Consider the following 23,449-nt stretch of genomic DNA (forward strand, 5'->3'; position numbering starts at 1 on the left):
GGTCAGAGTTCAGGACACGGCGTCAGGTCAAGAATGCCAAATTCGATTTGGAATTAATATGGCACCAATATTATTAGTAGGAATGAACAGATATTAGTCGATATTTGGTGCTGATCAGTCTTAGGTCACAAGTTGCAGCTGAAGGTCAAAGGTCGAGCGTACCCTTTATCCAGTTACCCTGTTGGATATGTAGCAAGGACTTCAAAGACGACTTTTTCATTTATTCATGCTTCCGCCCAACGGTTTTACTTAGCTTGAGATCTTGTGTGATGGGGTCAGTCTTTCCATTAGCTACCTCTGAACGATGACATCTTGATGGTATTCAAACAGCCACCAAACGATTTTATTCAGCTTAAGAACGCCCATTGCTGAAGTCCTTTACCAGTTCATTACGAGTGACTTCTCTTTAATTGAATGTAATTACTTATCGGTACCATCATTTATCATTGTCCTTATCTTCATTATCTCTGTTCTCTCCTCTCATTCCATCTCATATCCCCTCACCTTTCGTCTTCTTTCCCTTCATCCTTTCTCTTTTCTCCCTTCATTCTTTCTCTTCTCCCTTCTTTCTCTCTCCTCCTCCTTCATACTTTCTCTTCTCTTCATTCTTTCTCTTCTCTCCCTTCATGATTTTTATATTTTTCTCTCTCCCCAAATTTCATTCTCGTCCCTTCCTCTCGAACTCATCTTCACCACGTCACCACCTCAGTCCCGTAGCTTCCGTTCATTCCACTCTTCGTTACCTACCCATCCATGCTGTTCTGTAACCTTCACCCATCCTTTCCCACTCCCTTTCCTGTTCTGTCATCCGAGCTATCTGTCTCCCTTTTATCATTCGTGTCATCTCCTACTTTTTCTTGACTATCTTCTCCTTCCGTTCGTTCAACCTTTCATCAAGCTTTGCCATTCCCTCTGTCTCCATTGATCTTTCCCATTTCTGTTTCTACTTTCTCCCAGTCACTTCATTTTGTCTTTTAACCCTAACTTTAGCTCCTTCAATATACTTTTCTATCCTTGTCTTAGCTGATAGACTAGTTTTTTTAAAGCCTTCTCTTTACCAAACAGCCACGAAAGGACCAACATTTCTGCACTCTCTGTACTCTTTCCATTCATAGCCCCTAACCTCCCTCACGGACCTATTGCCTATCATCACCCCGCACTCCCTACCGCCTTCCCCATTCCTCGCCCCTTTATCCTTTCTCCTCCCTAATACCCTTTCTCCTCTCTCCCTACATCCCCATGTCTCACCCCTTTCCCCTCACTATCCCCTCTTGCCATTTTTCTTCCCATCTCTTACCCTTCCACCCCTAAATCCTCTCTTTTCCCTGCTTCCTTCTCACAACGCCCCCTTTCCCCCCATCATCGTCTCGTTCAATACCTTTTTCCCCTCATCATCCCCTCTTTCAAAACCTTTCCCCACATCATTCCCTCTTTCAGCACCCCCCCTTTCCCCTCATATCTCCTCATTCAATACCCCCTTTCCCTTCATCATCCGCTCTTTCAGTAACCCCTTTTCTCTCATCATCCCCTCTTTCAACACCCCCCTTCCTATCCCTTTCCCCCTCCCCTCCCCTTATCCCCTCCCATGTTTCCCCACGACTCCCTCCCCTTCCCACCCTTAATCCACTTCTCCCCTTCCATGCTTCCCCCAGTTCCTCCCCACGCTTTCTCCTGGTCCTCCCCCTGACTTCCCCACTACTGACGCTAACCCCCCTTCCCTTGCACCCCTGGCGTGACTCTGATTTACCGTGGCAAGTTTAATCTGGCCACAGGTAATGAAGAGGCCTGGAGGTGGTAGTGTGGTGGTCTTGGTGGTGGTTATAGTGGTGTGTGTGTGTGTGTGTGTGTGTGTGTGTGTGTGTGTGTGTGTGTGTGTGTGTGTGTGTGTGTGTGTGTGTGTGTGTGAGAGAGAGAGAGAGAGAGAGAGAGAGAGAGAGAGAAAGCTAAACCTGTCAAGGTATGAGATAATGCACAAAAAAGTCTTTCTAGGAAGGAAGAGTAGTAATAGTAGTAGTAGTAGTAGTTGTTGTTGTTGTTGTTGTTGTTGTTGTTGAGGTAAGTTTGATACTCAGCTCACTGGTTTTTCATAATCCCTGGATCATTATGGACCCCTTTTTAAGTGGCTAGAGGGTCACCAAGAACCCATGCACTATTGTCTTCCTTATGTAGCGCTATGGTGTTAATAATGCCTGTACATTTTCTTCAACTTTGTACAGAGGCACAAAGTTAAGAGGGTAAGCGAGAGAGAAACAACTTTGCCTCTCTATAACACTGGATTTACACGCTTTTCACTGGCAAGGTGTGGCAGATTAAGACAGGGATGCAAATAACTTGTAACTTTTTGAGCCTAGGGAATATGTGACAAGCGTGGGCGTAGGTCCTGTGTGTGTGTGTGGGTGTGGGTGTGGGTGTGTGTTTACAAGTTTTGCAAAGTTTAATTATTCCTAGGATGATCATTCTTCATTTTTTTTCACTCTGGCCTAATTTAACTAACCGTACCTAACAGATTTACCTGCTTTGCCAAACTTAACTAACCTGACCTAACAGATTAACCTAACTGACCAACAAACTAACCTAGCCTGGTACTAAGAAAACAAATCCAACCTAACTTAGACATTTCTAGAAAAGAGAAAGTGCAAAAATGGTATCCATCTTACTGAACGTGGGCTCTTACTGAACGTGGCCTCTTGCTGAACGTGTCCTCTTGCAGAACGTGGCCTCTTGCTGAACGTGGCCTCTTACTGAACGTGGCCTCTTACTGAACGTGGCCTCTTGCTGAACGTGGCCTTTTACTGAATGTGGCCTCTTACCCTGCTTGTCGATAGTAGCCTGCTATTTATATCGGCACACCAATGATAACCTCTTAGTTTGGAGATCACCGGCCAAGAGAAAATACGTGCACTTTTGGGTAATTCCTCTTCCCTCTCTTCCTTCCACTTTTTCCATCCCACTTTGCTCCAGTTCTCCCTCTTCTCTCCCTTCCTTCCTTCCTTCCCCTCAACCCCAGAAATGCTCTGTAAAAGTGACGGGCCCTCTCCCCTCACCCTCCTCTTTCTTCGTCTGTTTTCTCTTCCTCATTTTTCCTCCTTTCCTCCCTCCCTCCCTCCCTCTTCCTCTTCTCTCCTCTGTCACCCTCTCTCTCTCTCGCTTTCCCTCCCGTTCACCCTCTCCCTACTTGCATCCCTTCTTTTCTTTTTCCCATCTTTTTCTGTTGCTTACTCTTTTCATATCCCTTCTTTCACCTACCCCCTAAAACTATTAATGTATGAGTCTCTCTCTCTCTCTCTCTCTCTCTCTCATTGTTGTGTCCCCCTCCCTGCCTCTCTCCCCTGAAATACTAATATAAGAGTTACCCACCTCTCCCCGGCAGTAAAGTCAAAGTTTACAATCCTTCCTTTTAAACTCTTGGGGGGGGCGAGGTCGGGCCTACCCAAGCTGAATTTTATATCTTGACCCCGCTGAGAGTTCAGTTTTGGACACCCCTGGATGGATGGGTGGGTGGGTGGGCGGAGGAAAGTGAGCGTGAGAGTGGGAGGTAGTAGGTGATGGATGGGTGGGTGAATGGGTGTGTGGATTAATGGTTGGTTGAGGGATTGTGAGGCTGAGGGTGGGATGTAGTAGGTGATGGATGGGTGAGTGAATGGGTGTGTGGATGGATGGTTGGGCGAATGGGTGAAGGAGGGTAGTTGGTGAATGGATGGGTGGTTGGGTGGGTGCATGAGAGAGGCTGGATGTCTGTGTGGATGGACAGATAGACGGATGGGTGTGTTTGAATAGGTGGATGGGGGTAGAGGTTTATGAAGGAGGCAGGATGGTTGGTTGGTGAATGGATGTTGTGTGATGGATGAATGTGTGAATAGGTGGATGGATGGATGAGTGGGAGAGTAGACGCATAATCAGTCGGGGATAAAGAGAAGGAAATATGGGAAAGTAAAAATTATGGTCCCTGAAACCGGAAACAGATAGATGGATGGATGGATGATTGACGATTTGGTAGATGGATGGTTTGATGTATGGATACTAATCGGCTGTCTGTCTGTGTATCTGTCTGTCTGTCTGGATGGATGGATGGATGGGCTGGAAGGATGATAGTCAACTCCGTGAATGAATGACTGGATGAGAAGGAAGTAAAATGAACCATAAAAGAAAAGTAAAAGAGGGGAAGGGTCGTTTCAATTTACGTATCCCCAGAAGGACCGCTGGTACAATTTACGATTTTCTTCTGACAACTAGCCGACCGTTTTACTCCGCTGAGAGAAGCACCTCGTCCCTAGAAGGTTAACTTGATAAGGGGGAAGAGTGATTGATGGCGAAAGTATAGCTGGGAAGGTTTCAGGTCCCTATGGGGTGGAGAGGAAAGTGTAGAGAAGAGGAGAGTATGAAGAGGGAATGGAAGGAAGAGTGGGTGGATGGGGGAGGAGAAAGAGGGAGAGAGAGAGAGAGAGAGAGAGGTGGGGGGCAGTGAAAGACGGACGAAAAAAAGTTTGAAATTTAAGGGAGGAGATGAAAAAGCAGAGGAAGACTAAAAGGAAACGAAGGAGAGGAAATACTGGATCCCTAATTGAAATGAAGGAAGCAATAAAGAGGGAATGGAGGAAGAAAAAAAGCTAAAGTAAGTAGAGGAGATGCAGAAGCAGAGAAGAGCTGTGAGAAAAGAAAAGAAAGAGGAGGGAGTTTCGGGATAGCTAATTGAAATGAAGGAAGTAGTAAAAAAGGGAATGAAGACGGGGAAAACCCTGTAACAAAAAGGAAATGAAGAAAGAGAAATGAAGAAAAGGAATAACTTGGATTAAGATGGGGAAAAGAGAATGGGAAAAAAAAGGGAAGGGAGGCGTTGCAAGGCCAGTTAAAAATGATGGAAGCAGTAAAAAGAATGCAGAATGGAAAGAGAGCAAAGGAAAATGTGTAAAGAAAGAATTAGAAATGGAAAAAGGTAAAATCAGTGGCGTGTGTTGACCCTTTGACTTCTGGAATCTATCTCGACTGAACAGAATTTTGATGTTGACGTAATTAAATGCTTTAGGGTATCAGTAGGAGAGAAAGCACTACTCAAGATGGTGATGATGATGGTGATAGTGGCGATGGTGATAATTATGATGATGATGGCTTCCAGTTAATTTTTAGGTGAACAATATCCTCTGTTGTCAGCCTGAATAAAATCCATGGGTACACATATCACGTCGAAAGAGCCAAAGGAAGTGAAATTATTAGCGCATTGATAGGAAAATTCAGCTAACAGTATGAAAAAAGTGAACAAAAAGGTAGATAAAATTAAGTATGGAGGGAAGCGGAGTCAACAGAGGAAGGAAGGAGAGAAGGGGTATATTTGTCTGATTAAAAAGATGAATAAAGACTGATAAGAGGGAAAAGAAGAGAGGATAAAAGGAGTAATGTATTGGAGGAGAGGAATAGGGAAAGTAAAGAAGGTGAAGGAAAGTATGGATAGCGGAGTGTTAGGCAAGTGATAAATAAAAGAGAAGATGACAACTAGGCAAGTGGGATTGCTATAGTGTGGTTAACCTGACAAAAATCCCTACTCCTTTTTTGACTTTGATGATGACCAGTGTAGTCAGACTGGAAGGTTGATAAGACCAGACACCAAGGACACTCATAACTAAGACCCATCGAGTTTCATGCAACCCCGACTTCGTAATCAAGTTGAGTGCCCTAGTTTCGTCAGATGAAAGCAGACGAACAATAGAATGACTATGTATGGTTATTTTATGCAGATTAATACCAGATGATTGTGTTCAGTTTAGAGAAATTCCAGCCGTCACAGAATATATTAACTTTTTGATTGTACGTTGTCGTCGTTAACCCCCTAAAGCTCGACTGACGTTTTTTTAATTGAGTAAAGTTGTCTTTAAGTAGCGAGAATAAATTCGTGTCATCATAGTGAAGGAAGTAATGTAGGAAATGAGAAGAAATGGGAAATAGAAGAAGAAAACGGGAGAAAAGGAAACAAAAATATAAGAGGGGAAACTAAAGAAGACGAAGAGTTTGACAAGCGGAGGAGGGGTAGAGGAAAAGATTAAAGCAAGAAAAGAAATGAGAAAACTATGTGAAGAAAAAAGAGAAGTTGCTGAGTGATGAAAAAAAAAAATAGCAAATGTTGAACAACGAGGAAAAATGTTATGTGAAAAACTGGAAAATGAAAAAGGAGAGAAAACCGAAAGGAAAGAAGCTGAAAGGGAAACTGTTAAACGACGGAGGAATGGAAAGAGAGAGAGAGAGAGAGAGGGGGAGAGAGAGAGAGAGAGAGAGAGAGAGAGGAAAGGTAAGATATGAGAATAATCTGGACAGAGGTAAGAGAGGGAGATGTGGAAGTGAGAAAATATTTAAAAAAAAGGAAAAAAGTGGGGGAGCGACGTTAATATAAGTAAAGAAAAGCGATGGAGAGAGAGAGAGAGAGAGAGAGAGAGAGAGAGGAGGGGAGGGGGGGACATGGATTAAAGTGATGGATTGCCAAAGTGGCGTTGGGGTCGCCAGGGTGTAATACGTCAAGGCTACCCCACCCCGCCCCACCTGCTTCACCAATTACCAAACCCTCCAGACACGTTGCAGGATCCACATGTTGCAGATTCCACATATTGCAAGATTGATGTGTTTTTGGAACCACATCTTAGAGGATCCACGTGTTGCAGGTCCATATACTATAGGGTTGACATGTTGCAAGGTTCTTATGGTGCAGGATCCACACGTAAGTGGATCTGCCTGTTTCAGGTTCACAAATCGCAGGATCAGCATGTTGCCGGATCCACATGTGGGATCTACAAGTCAGATCTACATGTTGTAGGATCTACCTGTTGTAGACTGCGCATAATGCAGGAGCCACATGTTGCAGGGTCCACATGTTGCAAGATCGTCAGGATTTTAGGTGTGCAGGTTTAGCGGCCATCACAGAACCAAAATGTCCACAAATATATTGTTTGATTCACTCAGTTGTCGACGAGACGAGCAAATTGTTCATCGTTCCCACCAAAACCCTTTGCTCTTATCTCTGTGAACATTCTCAACTGTAACTGCGTCCAAGGCGCAAGATATCTGAAAGGAACGCCAGCTTATCTTGTTCTTTATTTATTAAGAAATGTTTGAAATAAAAAGTCATCACATTCAAACCATATAATCTTGCAGCACCCATTTTTAGAGGATGTACTCTCATTGCCCGTCCTCATCCCGCACCACAAAACCAGGTCATCGCATCGATTTTTTTTTTTTTTTTTTTTTTTTTTTTTTTTTTTTTTTTGTCCCCCGCGCCCATTTCTTTATCCCCAGACACCTTTATTCATGGAGGATACTTTGAAATTAACCTTCAGTCTTCTCAGACCACTAATCCTACAACCCATTCGCACACAGCATACTTTCGTCCCTAAGCCCCATCTCCCATCAAAATTGCAACCCATACTACCCATTCCTTTATTCACCGTGCCCATTTTTTTTTTTTTTACATACCCTCTTCTCATGGTTCTATAGCCCGACGCAGGTTACATGGTTGACGAACATGCTGTTGCTCCTACTTTTTTTTCCTTCGGCGAACACAGTGGAATGCTAATTACATTCTTCTTCGTTTTTCTTGTATATCATTTATTCCGTCTACTTTTCTCTCTCTCTCTCTCTCTCTCTCTGCTATCCTCTCGCGTTCTTGGGGGAAGATATTATTTTGATTTTGCCTTTTTTTTTGGTTTCCTGTAGAAAAGGGAAAGATGAATAAGAGAGACAAGGGTAGGAACAATAAGTGTCGCCTGAAAAACCTTGCGTGGAGTTAGAAGAGACTGTACAGTAGGTAGATGTGAAGGAATTGTTGTAGATAATAAAATAATAAATAACATGGAAACTTTGGACTTCGGTAAGCAGTGGATGACGATGATGTATAAATAATGAGGAGATTAATACTGCAGAGAACGACCCGGAAATAGTAGTTATGATATACCGGTATAAATAGACAGGTGGATGCCTGGTAGGTAGGTGGATATTTTTAATAAGAATTATTTTACAAATGACAGAATTATGCATATAAAGGTTTTACCATGCACCTTCTCTTGCTGGAACACAAAAAATTAAAATTTCAGGAAAAAGCATAGTTAAAATAAGTCCCACTTAATTATTTGTGAAATAGTGCTGCATAATTTTCTTGATGTTATTTCATACAAAACATAATATGAATTTGGTGCCGCCTGTGAAATTGTCCCTCTGTTGGTGTTTGTGTAAGCAGCCTTGTGGCGGAGCCCGGTAACAGCGGGGAGGCGTAAATACTCAATTCTCGCCGTTAATTGTTTTGCAAATGGGTCAGGCGATTAGAAATTCATGAGGAAACTTGGTGGTTGTGGAAATATGCTTGAGAGAGAGAGAGAGAGAGGGAGAGAGAGAGAGAGAGAACAAGTGAAATAAGTGCCACATAGAGGGAAACGTAAAGGGAGGGAAGGAGGGACGTAGATAGTCAAAAGAGAGAGAGAGAGAGAGAGAGAGAGAGAGAGAGAGAGAGAGGGAGAGGGAGGGAGAGAGAGAGAGGGAGAGCGAGGCGTGGGTTTCAAAAATATCTCCACCAAGGGACTGTAAATTATATCAAGTAAACATTAAGGATCCTCTCGCCCAGGGTGGGGGTGAGGGCGAGGGATTATGAAAATTATAAAACTTTGGGTATTTTTGCATATAATTAACCTTTTTCTTTTACTCTCTGTCTCGCCCGAATTAAGTTTTTCTTTTGCTTTCACTCATATTAACGTTATTCTTTTGCTCATACTAATATTAATCTTTTGCTGTTTCGTTTTTGTCGTAATTTTTGTTGCCCTCTCTCTCTCTCTCTCTCTCTCTCTCTCTCTCTCCCCCCCCCCTTCATGTGCCCCCATTACCCTTCCTATCGGTCATACCTTTACCATCCCATTATATTTCCTTCTCACTGTCTTCATACCCAGTGGATTCAGTACAACCCCTTCACTACTATGGCGATTTTTTTTTTTTTTTAACTTTATCCCTTCTACGAGCAGGCGATTTCATTCAGCTTAGAGAAGACTTATAACAAACGGGGTCTAGATGTAGATTTCATGACACATTAAAGAAAAGTTAACATGAAAATTAAAACAAACTACTTCCTCGGTTTGAAGAGATTGAGGTCTTTAGACATGCCAGGTAAACATCCATATTTCCGTGTCAGTCCGAGCAGATCTTGATAATATTCTTGAGACGTACAAACTATTTTCTTCAGCTTAATGGAGACATCTGATAGTAGGGGTTTATGAAGGCTATATACTGTATATAACCCCCTGAAGTTCGAAAAATAACTTCTACTCTGAATCAGCCTGTTGGTACTCAGACGAAAAAGACATCATCGGATTGAAAGGAATATCATTTAATTTCTTTGTGAGACGGGTGTACATAAAAAAAAAAAAAGTACAGAAAACGTGTGTACTTAACAAATGTCAAGCACTTATTTGACCCTGAGAATACTGAATAGGAGTGTGGCCAAGATGACAAGGAAGACACCCAACAAACCATTCCCTACACTACGACCCACAACCGTCAATTTAATCATCCATGTCCCTATTTCATAAGTAGGTGCGAACAGACCAGAAGGGTTTTAACAAAGGAACGTATATGTACTGAAGATTTTTGTGTTTATTAAGCAGTGTCCAGCGATATTATTAATACTTTTTATAAACTGAGTGGAACTATTTTAAATGAATGAAAGTGAAGTACAAGACTAGGTTACATGTATGAGTGGAATTAATATTGAAGTGGGCGATGTATGAGGGTCACTGTGTCCTTAGCACGGTGTTATATCCTCGTAAGTGTCCATCTTGCCATCCTTATCTCTCGTATATATCCCATCAATCACACTCCAGCCACACTGTTGACCTCGATCCTCTCTCTCTCTCTCTCTCTCTCTCTCTCTCTCTCTCTCTCTCTCTCTCTCTCTCTCTCTCAACCCATTACCCATTCCCCCATTCTCTCCTTCCTCTCCACTGTTCTCCTTCATCATACCCACCCTCATCTACTATTTACCTGTCCCTCCCTTCAACCAGTTACCACCTCTTCACTTCTCTCATCCTTTCCTCCTCTCAACTTCCATCCCACACCTTCAGCAGCATATTTGGCTCTGCTCAGTCACCATCGTCATATCCCTTCTTCCTTTATTTCCATCGCCTCACATTTCGAAAAAATAAAAGCTACTCTTTATATCTCTTTCCACTCATTATCATTACTCTTTCCAACCAGTCCCACTTCCCTCTTTCTACACCCTCCTCTCTCATTCTCAGTCATACTTCTGTTTTCCTCCTCCCATCCTTATTGGTGTTAGCTATTTTCCCTGCTTCCTCCCACCATCCTCCTTCCCTCCTTGCACCATAACGATAAAAACTCATCCAACCATCCTCCATCCCTTCTTCCACACTAACGATGACAACACCTCCAACCATCCTTGTTCCCTTCAGTCACTGTACCGATAACAACTTTTCCCTTCTACACCATCGCTGCTCCTAATCACTCCCTGTTCCCCCCAGCCTTTCCTTCCTTTCACCGTTCCCTCTCCTAAGTACTTTCCCCCCTCTTTCTTACCAAACCCTCTCACCGATGTTGTCAACTATCGCCACATCCCCAAATAGCCACCCTTCCGTCCTTATACCATCTCTAAGTCGTTTTCCATCCCTTTTTGGACAGTCTACTTCCCTCCTCCACTCCTTTCACTCCTTTCAGCCAGTGTTCATACTCCCTTCACCCATTCTTTTCCTCTCATCACTTACTCCCTCACTTCAGACACCGCATTCTTGTCCAGCCTTTCTCGCATTGTCGCTCCCCTCCTTCTGCAATCTCCATTCGGTCCGAGCACTTCCCTCATTCCCATTTCTATCCAAGTTCTTCCCCTTCCTCATTCCTTCCTCTTCCTTTTTTCCATTCTCATTCCTACCCCAGTGCTTACCCTTTCCCATTCCTCTCCCTGTTCCAATTCTTGACCATTCTTTTCCTTCCCAGTTCCTTTCCTTCACCGTTTGCCCCATGTTCTTACCATTCTCTCCCTTCTCCCACCCTGTTTCTACCCAGCTCTCCCCCACCTCAATCCTCTTCACCTCCCACTACCGCTGTTCTGACTGGCCAGGTCTCCGTATGATTATAGTCAGTGTTAAGAGGCAGTTGTAGTCGTGTTTTACTCTCTCCTAATGTCCTGTCCACCACTGCTCGCCTCCTCCTTCTCCTTTCCTCTTGCTGACCCATGCACGACGCGCGGCAATTATCTGGCGGCTATGGTTGTAAAGGAGAGAGAGAGAGAGAGAGAGAGAGAGAGAGAGAGAGAGGAAGTATGTCTTTCTTATCGTGGGGAGAGAAGATGGGGTGAAAATTTGTCAAAGAGGTAAGAGAAAAGGGTAGCAAAAAAAGTGGGGGGTGGTATTTCATATAGGAGGGTGAGAAAATTGGAAGGAAGCGGCTGCTTGCATTCCTCCTCCATTACGATGTACCAGTTACAAATGAGTACAAAGGAAAGCAGACAGCAACAGACCTGTTGGCCCATGCGTGGCTGTTTGGTATAGAGAAGGTTGTAACTAACACCTGTTCTACTAATTACGGACAAGGATAGAAAAACAGAAAGGCACATAGCACCCGTCAGGCAGCAAACTCTCACCCCTTTTCTGCCCAGCTCCCTAGTGAAAGAGTTAACCGTTACGGTATTCCCAGTTTTTCATGTATGCAGCAGGCCAGCTATGGAACTGTCTTCCTCTGTATTTCCTTCTACATGTGACCTCCAGTCTTTTAAACGCGCTGTTTCCAGGCAACTCGAAATGAACGGATGTTTTATTTGGCTCCTGTTTATTTTATTTATATATATATATTTTTTTTTAGAGAGAGAGAAAAATCTTGCGAGCATTCATCCATTTGTTCCTTCTGCCATGCATAAAAATATACACTAAGTGAGATATCCCCATAGTTGAATGGAGTGTAGAAGCCACAGGTATAAAAAAAGACATCGTACTGAATGGGTCATGGAACACTGAGAAAATAGAAACCATTTATACCCTGAGCTGTTTTGTGTCTGGTATTCATGGGTAATATGCAAAGAAAGAACAGCACCTTGATTTATTGCGCCATATTCACCTCCTTTTTATTGGCACGATATGACTCTCTGATGGCAGGGGAGGCTAGGATAAAAGTGACCCTGGATAAAAGCGACCATGGCAGAGCTTTCATTTTCCCTTTTCCCCCCACCTCTTTTTTGTTTGTTTTTGGTTTGAAGAAAGGAGTGTGATTTTCATTGTTTGTAAATCTTCTGGCAATATTTAATATCTGTTGAGGGCTAAAATAATTTTGTATCCGTAATATGGCAGTCATCAACAACGAGATCACCTTAACTTGTCCAATGTTATCCAGTAGGATCCAGAAATAGGAAAAGGATGATATTAATATTTCCGAATTCTTTTCATTTTCCTGAAGATGTGTGTGTGTGTGTGTGTGTGTGTGTGTGTGTGTGTGTGTGTGTGTGTGTGTGATACTGCATCCTGTAAGGGGTGGTTTTGACAAAAGAACATCTGTGTGTGTGTGTCCTCATCCGGTAATGAGCCCACTTCCCACGGCACACCATCCACCTTCAGATAGTCTCGCACCTTATCTCTACATCTTATTATCGGCCTCTCCTCCCAGCCACCTCACTCTTTCACACTGTCACTGTCTCTGATTCTTGCGTCAGAGATTGTTATTTTTATCTCAGGTTATTGAAGAGAATGGAGGATGTGAAAAAAGAATTGAGTTTTTCTTTAGTTTTGCCGCTGATTTCAACACGAGGCAATCCTAAATACAATTCAGAGATGGACTGCAAAATATCACTCCCTACCCTATATTGCTGATTATGTGTATGTATTGGGAGGAACTGGCAAATGAACTTTACAGATATGAAGAGATCTAATTAAAAAAAATATGATGTACCATGGATTTATTAGCAAAAACAAAGTCGAATATTATCACGAGGAAGTAACATGAGACAGACATGTTGAGGAAGGAGAGTCTTATATTATTTTCATTTTATTATTATTTTTTTTTTAACTGTGTGAGAGAGAAGGGGAAGTTATATATTCTCTTCCTCTTTCTATGGGAACGAGAAAAGATAGGGGCATAAAGGAAAGTCAGAACAAGCTTAAATTCCGTCTCCATTAGTACTTGAAGAGGGTCCAAGTAGGGCTGAAAGTGTTGATCGAATACAGTCCCGATAATCATTTCCAGATGGTACAATTCTTCCACAGTTCTTTTATTATTTTCGCTATTTTCGTTTATTTTTTTAGCTATCCAAGAGGAGAGGGGGAGCGATATATTCTGCCTCTTTTTTCTACTGGTACGAGAAAAGATGGGACGTAAAGGAAGGGTGGAACTGTCCTTGTTTTCGCAGTGTGTAGCAGGAGGGTGGAGGGATGTAGGAGGGGTGTGGTAGCAGGAGAGTGGAGGGGTGTGGTAGCAAGATAGTGGAGCAGGAGGAGTGTTGTTTTCTATCTCACTCCATCCTGTCTTTTTTTAGCAAGGGGGGGCGCGTTTTTCTACCCTTTTGTAATTAATGTTTGTCTTGTGTTCTCTCGATTACTCTTGTCCAGTTTTTTATTATACCCTCTTCAGTGCATCCACCAGTTCCCTCTCTATTTTCTACGCATTCATTCGTCGCTTTGTCTTAGTCCCTCTTGTTTCGATAAAGCTAATTTTGAAGGAATGTGCAGTACTTTCTAGATAGATTAGCCAGTGTTTGTGGTATCTAAATCCTCTTTTGTATCTCTCATTTCCCTTTGTACTTTGGTTGTACTTGTAATTCGTTTTTCTTTAGTCTTTCATATTCCGAAAGAAGGTAATGCTGAATGAGTGGAATATTCGACAGATAAATTAGTGCTTTTCCTCTTGAATTCTTAACCGTGTTCTAATTAAACAGGTTATCCCTTTCCTTTATAGAGGTTTTAAGTAACTGATTAAATTTATATGGTGGCCGCTGAAATATAATCCATAACCTAACCTTGGCAGATAAAAGGTTAAAGATTTGCAAAATTAAGAAAAGATATGTAAAATGTGGTATCTGAAAGGATCAAGGAGAGAGAGAGAGAGAGAGAGAGAGAGAGAGAGAGAGAGAGAGAGAGAGAGAAATTAATTAGTAACGCTAAATCTGATAAGACTGAGAGATGCAATAGTAAGAGATAATGTGTGTGTGTGTGTGTGTGTGTGTGTGTGTGTGTGTGTGTGTGTGTGTGTGTGTGTGTGTGCGTGTGCGTGCGCGCGCGCTTATGAGTATATTACGGTATATGTATGTATGGGTATATGTAACAACTGTGTATGTATGTTTGGATGAGGGTGTGTTTGGTTTGCCGTGTTTGTGGAGGAGGCGATGTGTCTGAGTGTGTTTATTTGCCATTATACCTGGCTGTGGTCGACTGCCTATGTGCCACGCTCTGTTTGTCGGGTCCATGAGCACACCTCCCTCTCGCCCACGTATCAGTCTGTTATTGTTATCAGACCGCACATGGGTGCTCTGTTTATTGCCTCTGCTTATGGCCTGTATTTATTGCCTGTACTTCTTGTCTCTCTTTATTGTCTTTATTCTCTTTTTTGTGCTTACGTGTTGCCTCTGTCGCATCTGTTTATTACCTTTTTGTTGTATTTATGTATTGTATCTGTTGAATCATTGTTGCATCATGTCACTTGCTCCTTACTGCATCTGTTTCTTGTCTCTCACTATTGCATCTGTTTCTTGCACTCATTCTGTGCTTTTATTGCCTCTTTGTTGCATCTGTTTGCTACCTATTTGTTATATCTGTGTATTGTATCTATATATTTCCCCCATGTGCCGCGTCTCTGAGTACACCTACAGCTCTCTAGTTAGTTGGATAAGGTTGTTGTTGTTATGATCTCGGATAGCAGAGCGTTTAATGGAATGATCATCTATGTGTATGTTAATATAGTACGTGCGTTGATGTAGGTGCTGGAGTGTTGATGATAGTGTTTGATTGTGTGTGTATATTTACCTGTGTATGGTAGTGTGTTTTAAAACTATATGCACCAGTGTTTGTATCCCAATGAATGTTCATTTGTAATGTATTTATATTAGTTTAAGTTTCTGTAAATAGTGTGGTGAAAAGAGCGTATGTGAATGAGTATCAAGGTTGGAGGAGGCTTGGTAAGGGAAACGAAGATGGAGGGAATGGTGAGTGATTAAAATAATAAACCCTGTATGGAAGCTAAGAAAACATAGGAAGTGAAAGAGTCCAAGTGGGTGGATGTGGAATTGAGTTATTTTTGCATCTATTTCAGTTTGGTTGTAAGGCAAGTGAGTTCCATAGGTGTATGTGAAACGTTTATATGAAGGTGGGAGGTTTGGGATATGGCTTTGGTTTTTAAGAGGAGTCAAGATTCCGAAGACTTGAGTGATGTATGAACATTTAAGTGTGAATATTTAAGTGGCTCATTGCACTGGACTTGTAACTGAGTAGTTCTGCTTTCGTGCTTCTCCCTTTTAGGAAATCCTGTCTCGCCCCATCTTTGCAGCTTGGTTGATGATGATGATGATGATGATGATTTTTATATTACGTATTTGTATTCAGTATATTGCTTTTTGTTGGTAATGGTAATGTTTTTATGTATGCTGTATTTGTTGACGTTTTTGTTATTGTTGCTGTTCTCGGTCTTATCGTTGTTATTTAGTATTTTTATGGATCTGTTATTATTCATTATTGTTAAATGTATATTGCTGTGAATCCTGTATTATTACTTGTTGTTACAGTTGTTGTTGTTGTTGTTGTTGTCCATTCGGTGTTAACCCTCTCCACATCCCCTCCTCCCCCACTCCATCTTTCTGGTCTGCTGCGTGCTGTAATGAAGGGCAGGCCTGTCTCATTGCTCACACCACTCACCACACTCAACATCGCTCCACTCGCACGTCACCCACCACTTACACCAATCACCCCACTCGTCCCACCCGCCTCTCGCTCACCACTCACTCAGCACTCACCCCACTCACCTCTAATCCCACTCGCCTTATCCACTTTACTCTCCACTCACCACTCATCTCACACATCACTCACTCACTCGCCCAGCTCATCACTCGTCTCGATTGTTTCACTCACCACTCTTCCATTAACCACCCTCTCCTCTCACCATTTTCACTCATCACTCGCACGCATCAGTTCTCGTGCCATTCACCGCCAAGTCTTTTCTCTCATTGATGCTCAGAGTTCACCATCCCTCACCACTCGCACTCGCCACTCCCACCACCACCACCACATCATCATCATCATCATCATCATCCTCTCGTCAGTCATCACCAGTCGCAGTCATTGCTTCCATATGTTTGGTGTTGGAATTAACTTCTTTTTCATTTTCTTTCATCACTATCTTTCGCTATTCGTTGCTTCTTTTTCATGCTGTTTGACTTACAATTACTTTTTCATTAGCCTTCATTTACCCTAACTTTATTTCATTTCCATTCACTACTGCATGCTTTTCTTTGGTTTATTTCATTTTTTTCTTATAAATTTTCACAGACTTCTATTCACTAATCCGCGTCTTTTCATTATTTCTGTTTTCTTTTAAGTTAGTGCAGTCCTCTTTGTATTTTCATTTTTATTTCAACATTTTATTTTCCTTGTTATTTTGGTTTATTTTATTTCACCTCCGTTCGTTTACTTAGATTTTAGGATCATTTCATCATAATCCCTGTCGTCACCCCGCCACCCATTCATCAGAGAGCCCTTACATCGACACACTAAATCCCTTTCCCTTTTCCATCTCTTTCACCTGCCCTTTCCCTTCCCCCTCCCCTCCCCTTCTCTCTCCCTCTCTTTTTTCTCTCCCCTTCCCTCTACCTTTCTCCTCCCCTTCTAAACGCTGTCCTTCTCCTTCCAGCTTCCCTTCCCCTCCCCTTCATCACCCTGTCTTTTCCCACACATCACCCTCTTCTTTTCCTTCACCTGTCCCCTTTCCCTTCCACTCCCCTTCCCTCCCCTCTCCCCTTACCTTTCCCTTCATCTCTCTCATCCTCTTCCCCTTTTGTGTCGACCCCTACGGCCCTTTTGCTCTTACTTAATGGTGGGATTTCGACTTTAATGTCCTCGCTGAGCCCTCTATATTAAGGCCAATTTTACTCTAGTCGAAAGAAGTTAAGAGGGGGATATGAGGTTTGAGGGAGATTGATGGGTAGATAAGTAGAAAAATAGGTAGATAGGTAGATAAGTAGAGTAATATGTAGACAGGTATATAAGTAGGGTAATATGTAGAGATAGGTCGATAAGTAGAGTAATATGTAGAGATAGGTAAATAAGTAAAGTAAATGTGGAGATAGGTAGATAAGTAGAGTAATATAAAGAGATAGGTAGATACGTAGAGTAATATGAAGATATATGTTAAAGGATAAATGGGATGGATGGATAGGTAGATGGAATGGTGATGTTGATGGATAAGTGGTGAAAATACGTATCGAAATTATACGCAAAATTGTGTTTGTAGATAGGCGCGAGGGATGGATAGGTGGAAAGTTGCTGGCCAGATACTGGATTAGTGCAGAGAATGTTGATGTGTAGGTATACAGTAAATAGATGGATAGTAGCCTAGCCTATAGCGGGAGGGATTAATAAGAAAGTTTTTAAGGATATAAGGTAGGAGAGAGGGCACTGGAGAAAAGCAAAAAGATAAAATGATGGAAAGTGTGAGAGCGAGTAACATTAGAGTTAGAAATTGATAACGTCGAGGGATGGATCAGTAAATGGAAAGTTGCTGGGTAGATTAAGAGTGGAGAGTTAAAGGTGGAGTAATATATCGAGGCAGGTAGATAAGATAGAATGTAACTTCTTTAGGCAGTTTTCTTAGAGGCTGATCGACAGATACTGGAGATTGATAGACGAAGTAGAAAGATATGAAGTAAAATGAAGTGTGTGACAAATTTATCGTCCTGATGATAATTACACTTAGGGATGGAGAGGATAAGGTTAACTACATAACTGCTAGCCTCTTAATTACTGATAAATGGTAATTGAAATTAAATGTTGATAGTTCTCTGTTTTCTTTCTTTCATGATTGCGATTTACAGGAGAATCTGATTAAGCTTTATTTGTCTGGGGCTCACCTAATATGAAGGACAGACTGACTCTCATTACCTCCGCCAACGAAAGTTGGAGGAGGTTTTGAATTCACCCCTGTTTATCTGTTTGTCCACAAGTTACCTCAAGAAGTTACCGATGGATTTCCACGAAATTTTGCGGATGTATGGGCCATGGGCCAAGGAAAATTTGATATAATCGTGGTGGTGATCTGAGGTGTCTTAAGAGCATTGGCGGAGGTATGCGTTCTCTGAGTGCTGTTTTTCTTGTTGCATATAGAATTAAGATAATGGAGCGATCACGTCAACGAAATATCTTGATTTCTTGTTGCATATAGAATTAAGATAATGGAGCGATCACGTCAACGAAATATCTTGATCTTTTTTTCTCCCCAAATATCTCTTTTCTCCTTGTTTGTCCTGACATTTAACTCCCTCAGGTCGAATACGTCTTGTATACCGTAATTATGCCACCACCAGACAATTCTATTCAATTAGGGGAACAGCCGTGTAATGAAGAGGTTAGTGAAACTTACATTCAAGCCATCCGGTTCAGAAAGTCTCTCCCAAGCCGAATAAGGTCATATGGAGGTAACAAGGCTAAAATGAAAAAGTATTGTGCGTCACCGGAGTGATGTGTTTCGTGATAATGGATTCTGAAGCAAGCAGTGCAGTGACATGTAACAAATTTTGCACTACATTAACTCTCTGACGATGACTGAAGTCCTGATTATTTCATTAAGACTATCAGGAAACTATTTATTGCATGCTGGGGGTTGTGTTTTGTCGTAATTCTGGTACTGGGTTTAGATTAAAAGTAAACAGAAGGAACAGACTAGTGTAAAATTCTCCGCTTGCTATTAGTGAGTTAACTTTACAAAATCATCGACCTTGTATTTGATAACCTGTCGCTTACAGTTCCAGCAAAGAAACACTAATTGCTTTTAGAAATTGAATCTGAAATAATTCGTTCACCCCCTGACCTTTTCAAAACATTACAACAAAAGCAGCCATATTGTTTCCTATCAATTGTAAAAAGTGCTAATGAACTAAAGGATTTTTATTTGTTCCTAACAGATTTAATGCATTTATCATGACGTAATGCTATTGTAAATCTTTCACAATTCATCTTGTTTTACTCGTGTTATTTCTTTTAACTTGTCTTGCAGCTGTATTCTGTTGCAAACTGTTTTCCTTATATTGAGGGGAAAAAAATCACTATCCCTGTCAAATGAATTATTATGGGAAGTGTAAATTTTTGCTAAGTTGTTCCTGGACGCATTGCGGAGGTCGTAGGGAGTGAATGATAGACTGTTTTCATGGCATGTGGCATATTGTTTTGTAATAATGTTACTGAAAGAGAACAACAGTGAATGCGATGAAGCATAACGACAAAAACTGTGGCCTATATTTTTTTTCCCAATAAATTTTTACTATTGCAGTAAGCTGATATACTTTCATATGTGATTAAAACTACAGCATCAGTGTCATCATCCTAGCTGTAATTTCTAATACAAACGTGCAGTGAGTGAAAAAGTGGGATTATTATTACAAAATAGGATGAGGCTGAACAGTGGATGTAATAGCATAATAATATCGACACACATGTTTTCCCAGCTATGCCTCACTGTTCTGCTTTACTTTATTAAAAACAATTTCACACAAACATAACACCCTCACTTCTCTACCAAAACAATATTACAAAAGGACAGCTAAAATTGAAAACCCCTCACTACTCTTTCACCACTATCACCACTCTAACCTAACCCATCACCACTCCCGTCATTACCAGTATCGCTGTATTAGCCACCATCACCATTATCACCACCACTGCCAACCATCTTCATCACCACCGCCACCAATACCTCGATCACCAAACACTACCACAGCCATCATGACCACTGCTGTAAGTCTGTCTGCAGTATCTCACCACCACCACCACCACCTCCACTAACACAATTACCGTCGCCTACCGCCATCATCACCGACTACCACCACCACTGCACCAAACGTCATAACCACCACTACCACACCAGTCACTGACGCCAGGCACACCCATCACCTTACCCCCAACCACCACCACCACCCGAACCACTGACACCAACCACCCCTACCACCTTACTCCCAACCACCCCTACCACCTTACTCCCAACCACCACCACCCCAACCATCACCATCGCCACTAACACCGAAAAACCACAGTATTTTGCACTGAACGTGGCCGTATTATGTTACAACAATCTCGATCAGGTACACTGTATTGAAATTATATACCGGTACCCGCTTTTAATAAACTCTCTCTCTCTCTCTCTCTCTCTCTCTCTCTCTCTCTCTCTCTCTCTCTCTCTCTCTCTCTCGGTATTTTATATTTAATTTTATATTTGGTTTTGTTCACTGACCTCGAAAACCAGATGGATTTAATGTTTTTGCCTCTATAGTTTAGAATGAATGACAAGGTAGGTGTTGAGAGAGAGAGAGAGAGAGAGAGAGAGAGAGTTGATTAATTGGCAATATGGTGGGCTTTATAGACTGGATGGTGTGGGTTGTTAATAATAATGGCACTGCTAATGAGAATATTGTTGTAATTATAATATCATTAGTCATACAGGCAGCTTTCCTCCCAGTGACGAGAGCAGCATTACCTTGGAGTTTGCGTTTTTTATTTGTATTAGTGTGTGTGTGTGTGTGTGTGTGTGTGTGTGTGTGTGTGTGTGTGTGTGTAGATAGATAGACACAAGGGTAGATGTAGATATGTAGATTGATATGTTATTAAAATGTTGGCTGGGGTGGTAACTCAAAAGATAATAACAACGTACCATTTGTAGAAGTATACTGTTGAAGAGGTGCCAGGGAGCCTCATTAAGCACTGAAAGCAGACTCGATGTATCAGACTGCGAGAAGTCAGTACAAGGGATTTTCCTCCATCATAATTACAGCCACTCGAGGTACGAATGACCTTTTGTATGAGGCAACATGAATTAAGTAGTATATCTTCGTAATAACAAGTCTGTGTGAATGAATCTCTTGTAAATTTATTGATAGCACAGTTTTTCAGTATGGGGAAGACCTCTCTTAGTGAAAGGATTATGTAGTCATTGCACAGACACACTTAACCCGGAACATGTGATCGACAACGGGATACGTGACACAGCTACTTTAACTATATGCTTCCCTTTCTGACGTCGATCACTTTATTTGGGCAAGTGTGTCTGCCTACTAACAAGTACAAATGCGTACGTAAATATCGGTGCACTTCCTGGCAGTAAAAAGCAAAGAAGTTAGAACGACATTCGAAACTTGTTGGCTCGATGTTTGGAACCCACGATGCATTTTAGACCATTATGTGAATGTATTAAATTTGTTCACCCTAAACAATTAAACGATTATACTGTCCTCTGGCTTTCATAGCTGTCAGGTGGAATGTAATGGCATCTCTTGCTCCTTTGCTCGTAACAAAACACACGTGGGGAGCCAGGTGGAAGGAGGCCTGAAGGAGCAACTCTCACACCTTTACGCTTCCCAGGACGGCAGTGAGGAAAAGGTAAACAATTAATGCGGAGAGTCCCTGGTCTGTACCTGACACAAGTAGCACTAGGGTAATAATTGTAATATAGTTAGACTTGAGTTTGCTCATACTGTTTATTGTGTGTGTGTGTGTGTGTGTGTGTGTGTGTGTGTGTGTGTGTGTGTGTGTGTGTGTGTGTGTGTGTGTGTGTGTGTGTGTGTGTGTGTGTGAAGAATCGTCGTTTTAGACATTAATGATTTACCTAAATATACCTGTGTTTTACAGTGACACCATGTGGGTTCATGTACTTTGTTGCCAGTGTTGTAATGCCTTATGCAAACACTACTAATGTTTTTCCTCAATTTACAGGTATGTGTTGGTGATTGCCTGCGTCCATCTTTGCATGATGTGCGGTGTTGGTGAGTAAATGGGAGGCTGGCAGAGGCATACGGTAAACTCCCCTCTTTGGAGGTATGGAAGCAGAGTTGCCAAAAAGGCCATTCACAGAGGTCCATTACCGTGTTCTCAAAATGTGCTAAAAGGTAGTAGTCTCTTTAACCTAGGGGCCTTCGTAACACCTCTTCCTTAGCGATTCATTTTGCACTTCTCAGTATTCTCTTGTATACTACCGACACGCGCTGATAGGAGGAGGAGGGCCGAACTCTCCTTCCTCCTCTCTTACAGAACAAGCTGAACGGGAAGGTTGTTATGTAATTGTTCATTTGTAATTCTGAATCTTCATTCAGGTACGATCATTGTTTCCTGGGTTCCTTTCTGTGATATATAATAGTAGATATATAATTTTGTTATTCTAGATACGCGTTTATGCCACTTCCCAAGCAGCTGTATATCAAAAACAGTGACAGCCAATATTAAGTCCCATCCCCTAAAAAAAAAAAAAAAAAAAAAAAAAAAAATGGCTACCCCTTGACTGTGTCGCTATTAGAAAGACGTAAGTGGCACATACAATGACATTATGGTACAGTATACAAAATAAATCGCCAGGAGAAGTGGTTACGGACCAGGAAGCCTCCCAGCACAAAAATCTTGACAAAATCGCTAAGGAACGAACTATTTTTCTTAAGACTTAGTTAAAGGTCCCTAGCAATTGTTGGTAAGTGGTTGCATCTCTAGATCTAAATATAAAATGAAAGAGGTTGGTTAGGAGGAATGAAGGTGGTTTATGTGGTTTATGTGAAAATGGTTGGTTGAGAGGTATGGAAATGGTGGGTAGATAAGGATTGAGTGGTTAGTAGATGTGGAAAAGAAAATGTTATATGAGGAAATATTGGGGAAATGTGGAAAAGGTTGGTTGAGAAGTACCGCTTTGGAAATAGTGGAGGTGTAGATGTGGTTAAATGATAATAATAATAATAATAATAATAATAATAATAATAATAATGATAATGATAGACACACCAAAAACACCCATACCAATATCAATTACACCCGACCAGCTCACACATTAACACGACCACTATGAAAAATATAAAGCAAAATGACAAAATGATGGAGGAAAAGCAGTCAGATACACATAACACCCAGAGGGCAAATCAGGTACACACAACACCCAGAGGAAAACAGTCTGATACACATAACACCCAGAGGAAAACAGTCAGCTAAACACTACACCGAAAGGAAAATAGTCAAATACGCGTAACACCAAGAGGAAATAAGAATACAGATACATATAACACCAAGAGGTAAACAGATACACTTAACACCCAGAGAAATACAGTCTGATACCCATAACACCCAAAGGAAAACAGTCAGATACAACTAACACCCTCGCTTCATTTTCTCTCTGGCCCCAACAAGTGATACACGGACGAACATCGTTAGTGACTGCGCACGTATTCAATATTTTTTTTTTTTTTTTTGCACGTATTCATTATTTTACGGTTTTT

Source organism: Coenobita brevimanus, chromosome 18 (assembly GCF_032717465.1).
Source record: "Coenobita brevimanus isolate Jiangsu-jjx chromosome 18, ASM3271746v2, whole genome shotgun sequence".
NCBI classification, from domain to species: domain Eukaryota; kingdom Metazoa; phylum Arthropoda; class Malacostraca; order Decapoda; family Coenobitidae; genus Coenobita; species Coenobita brevimanus.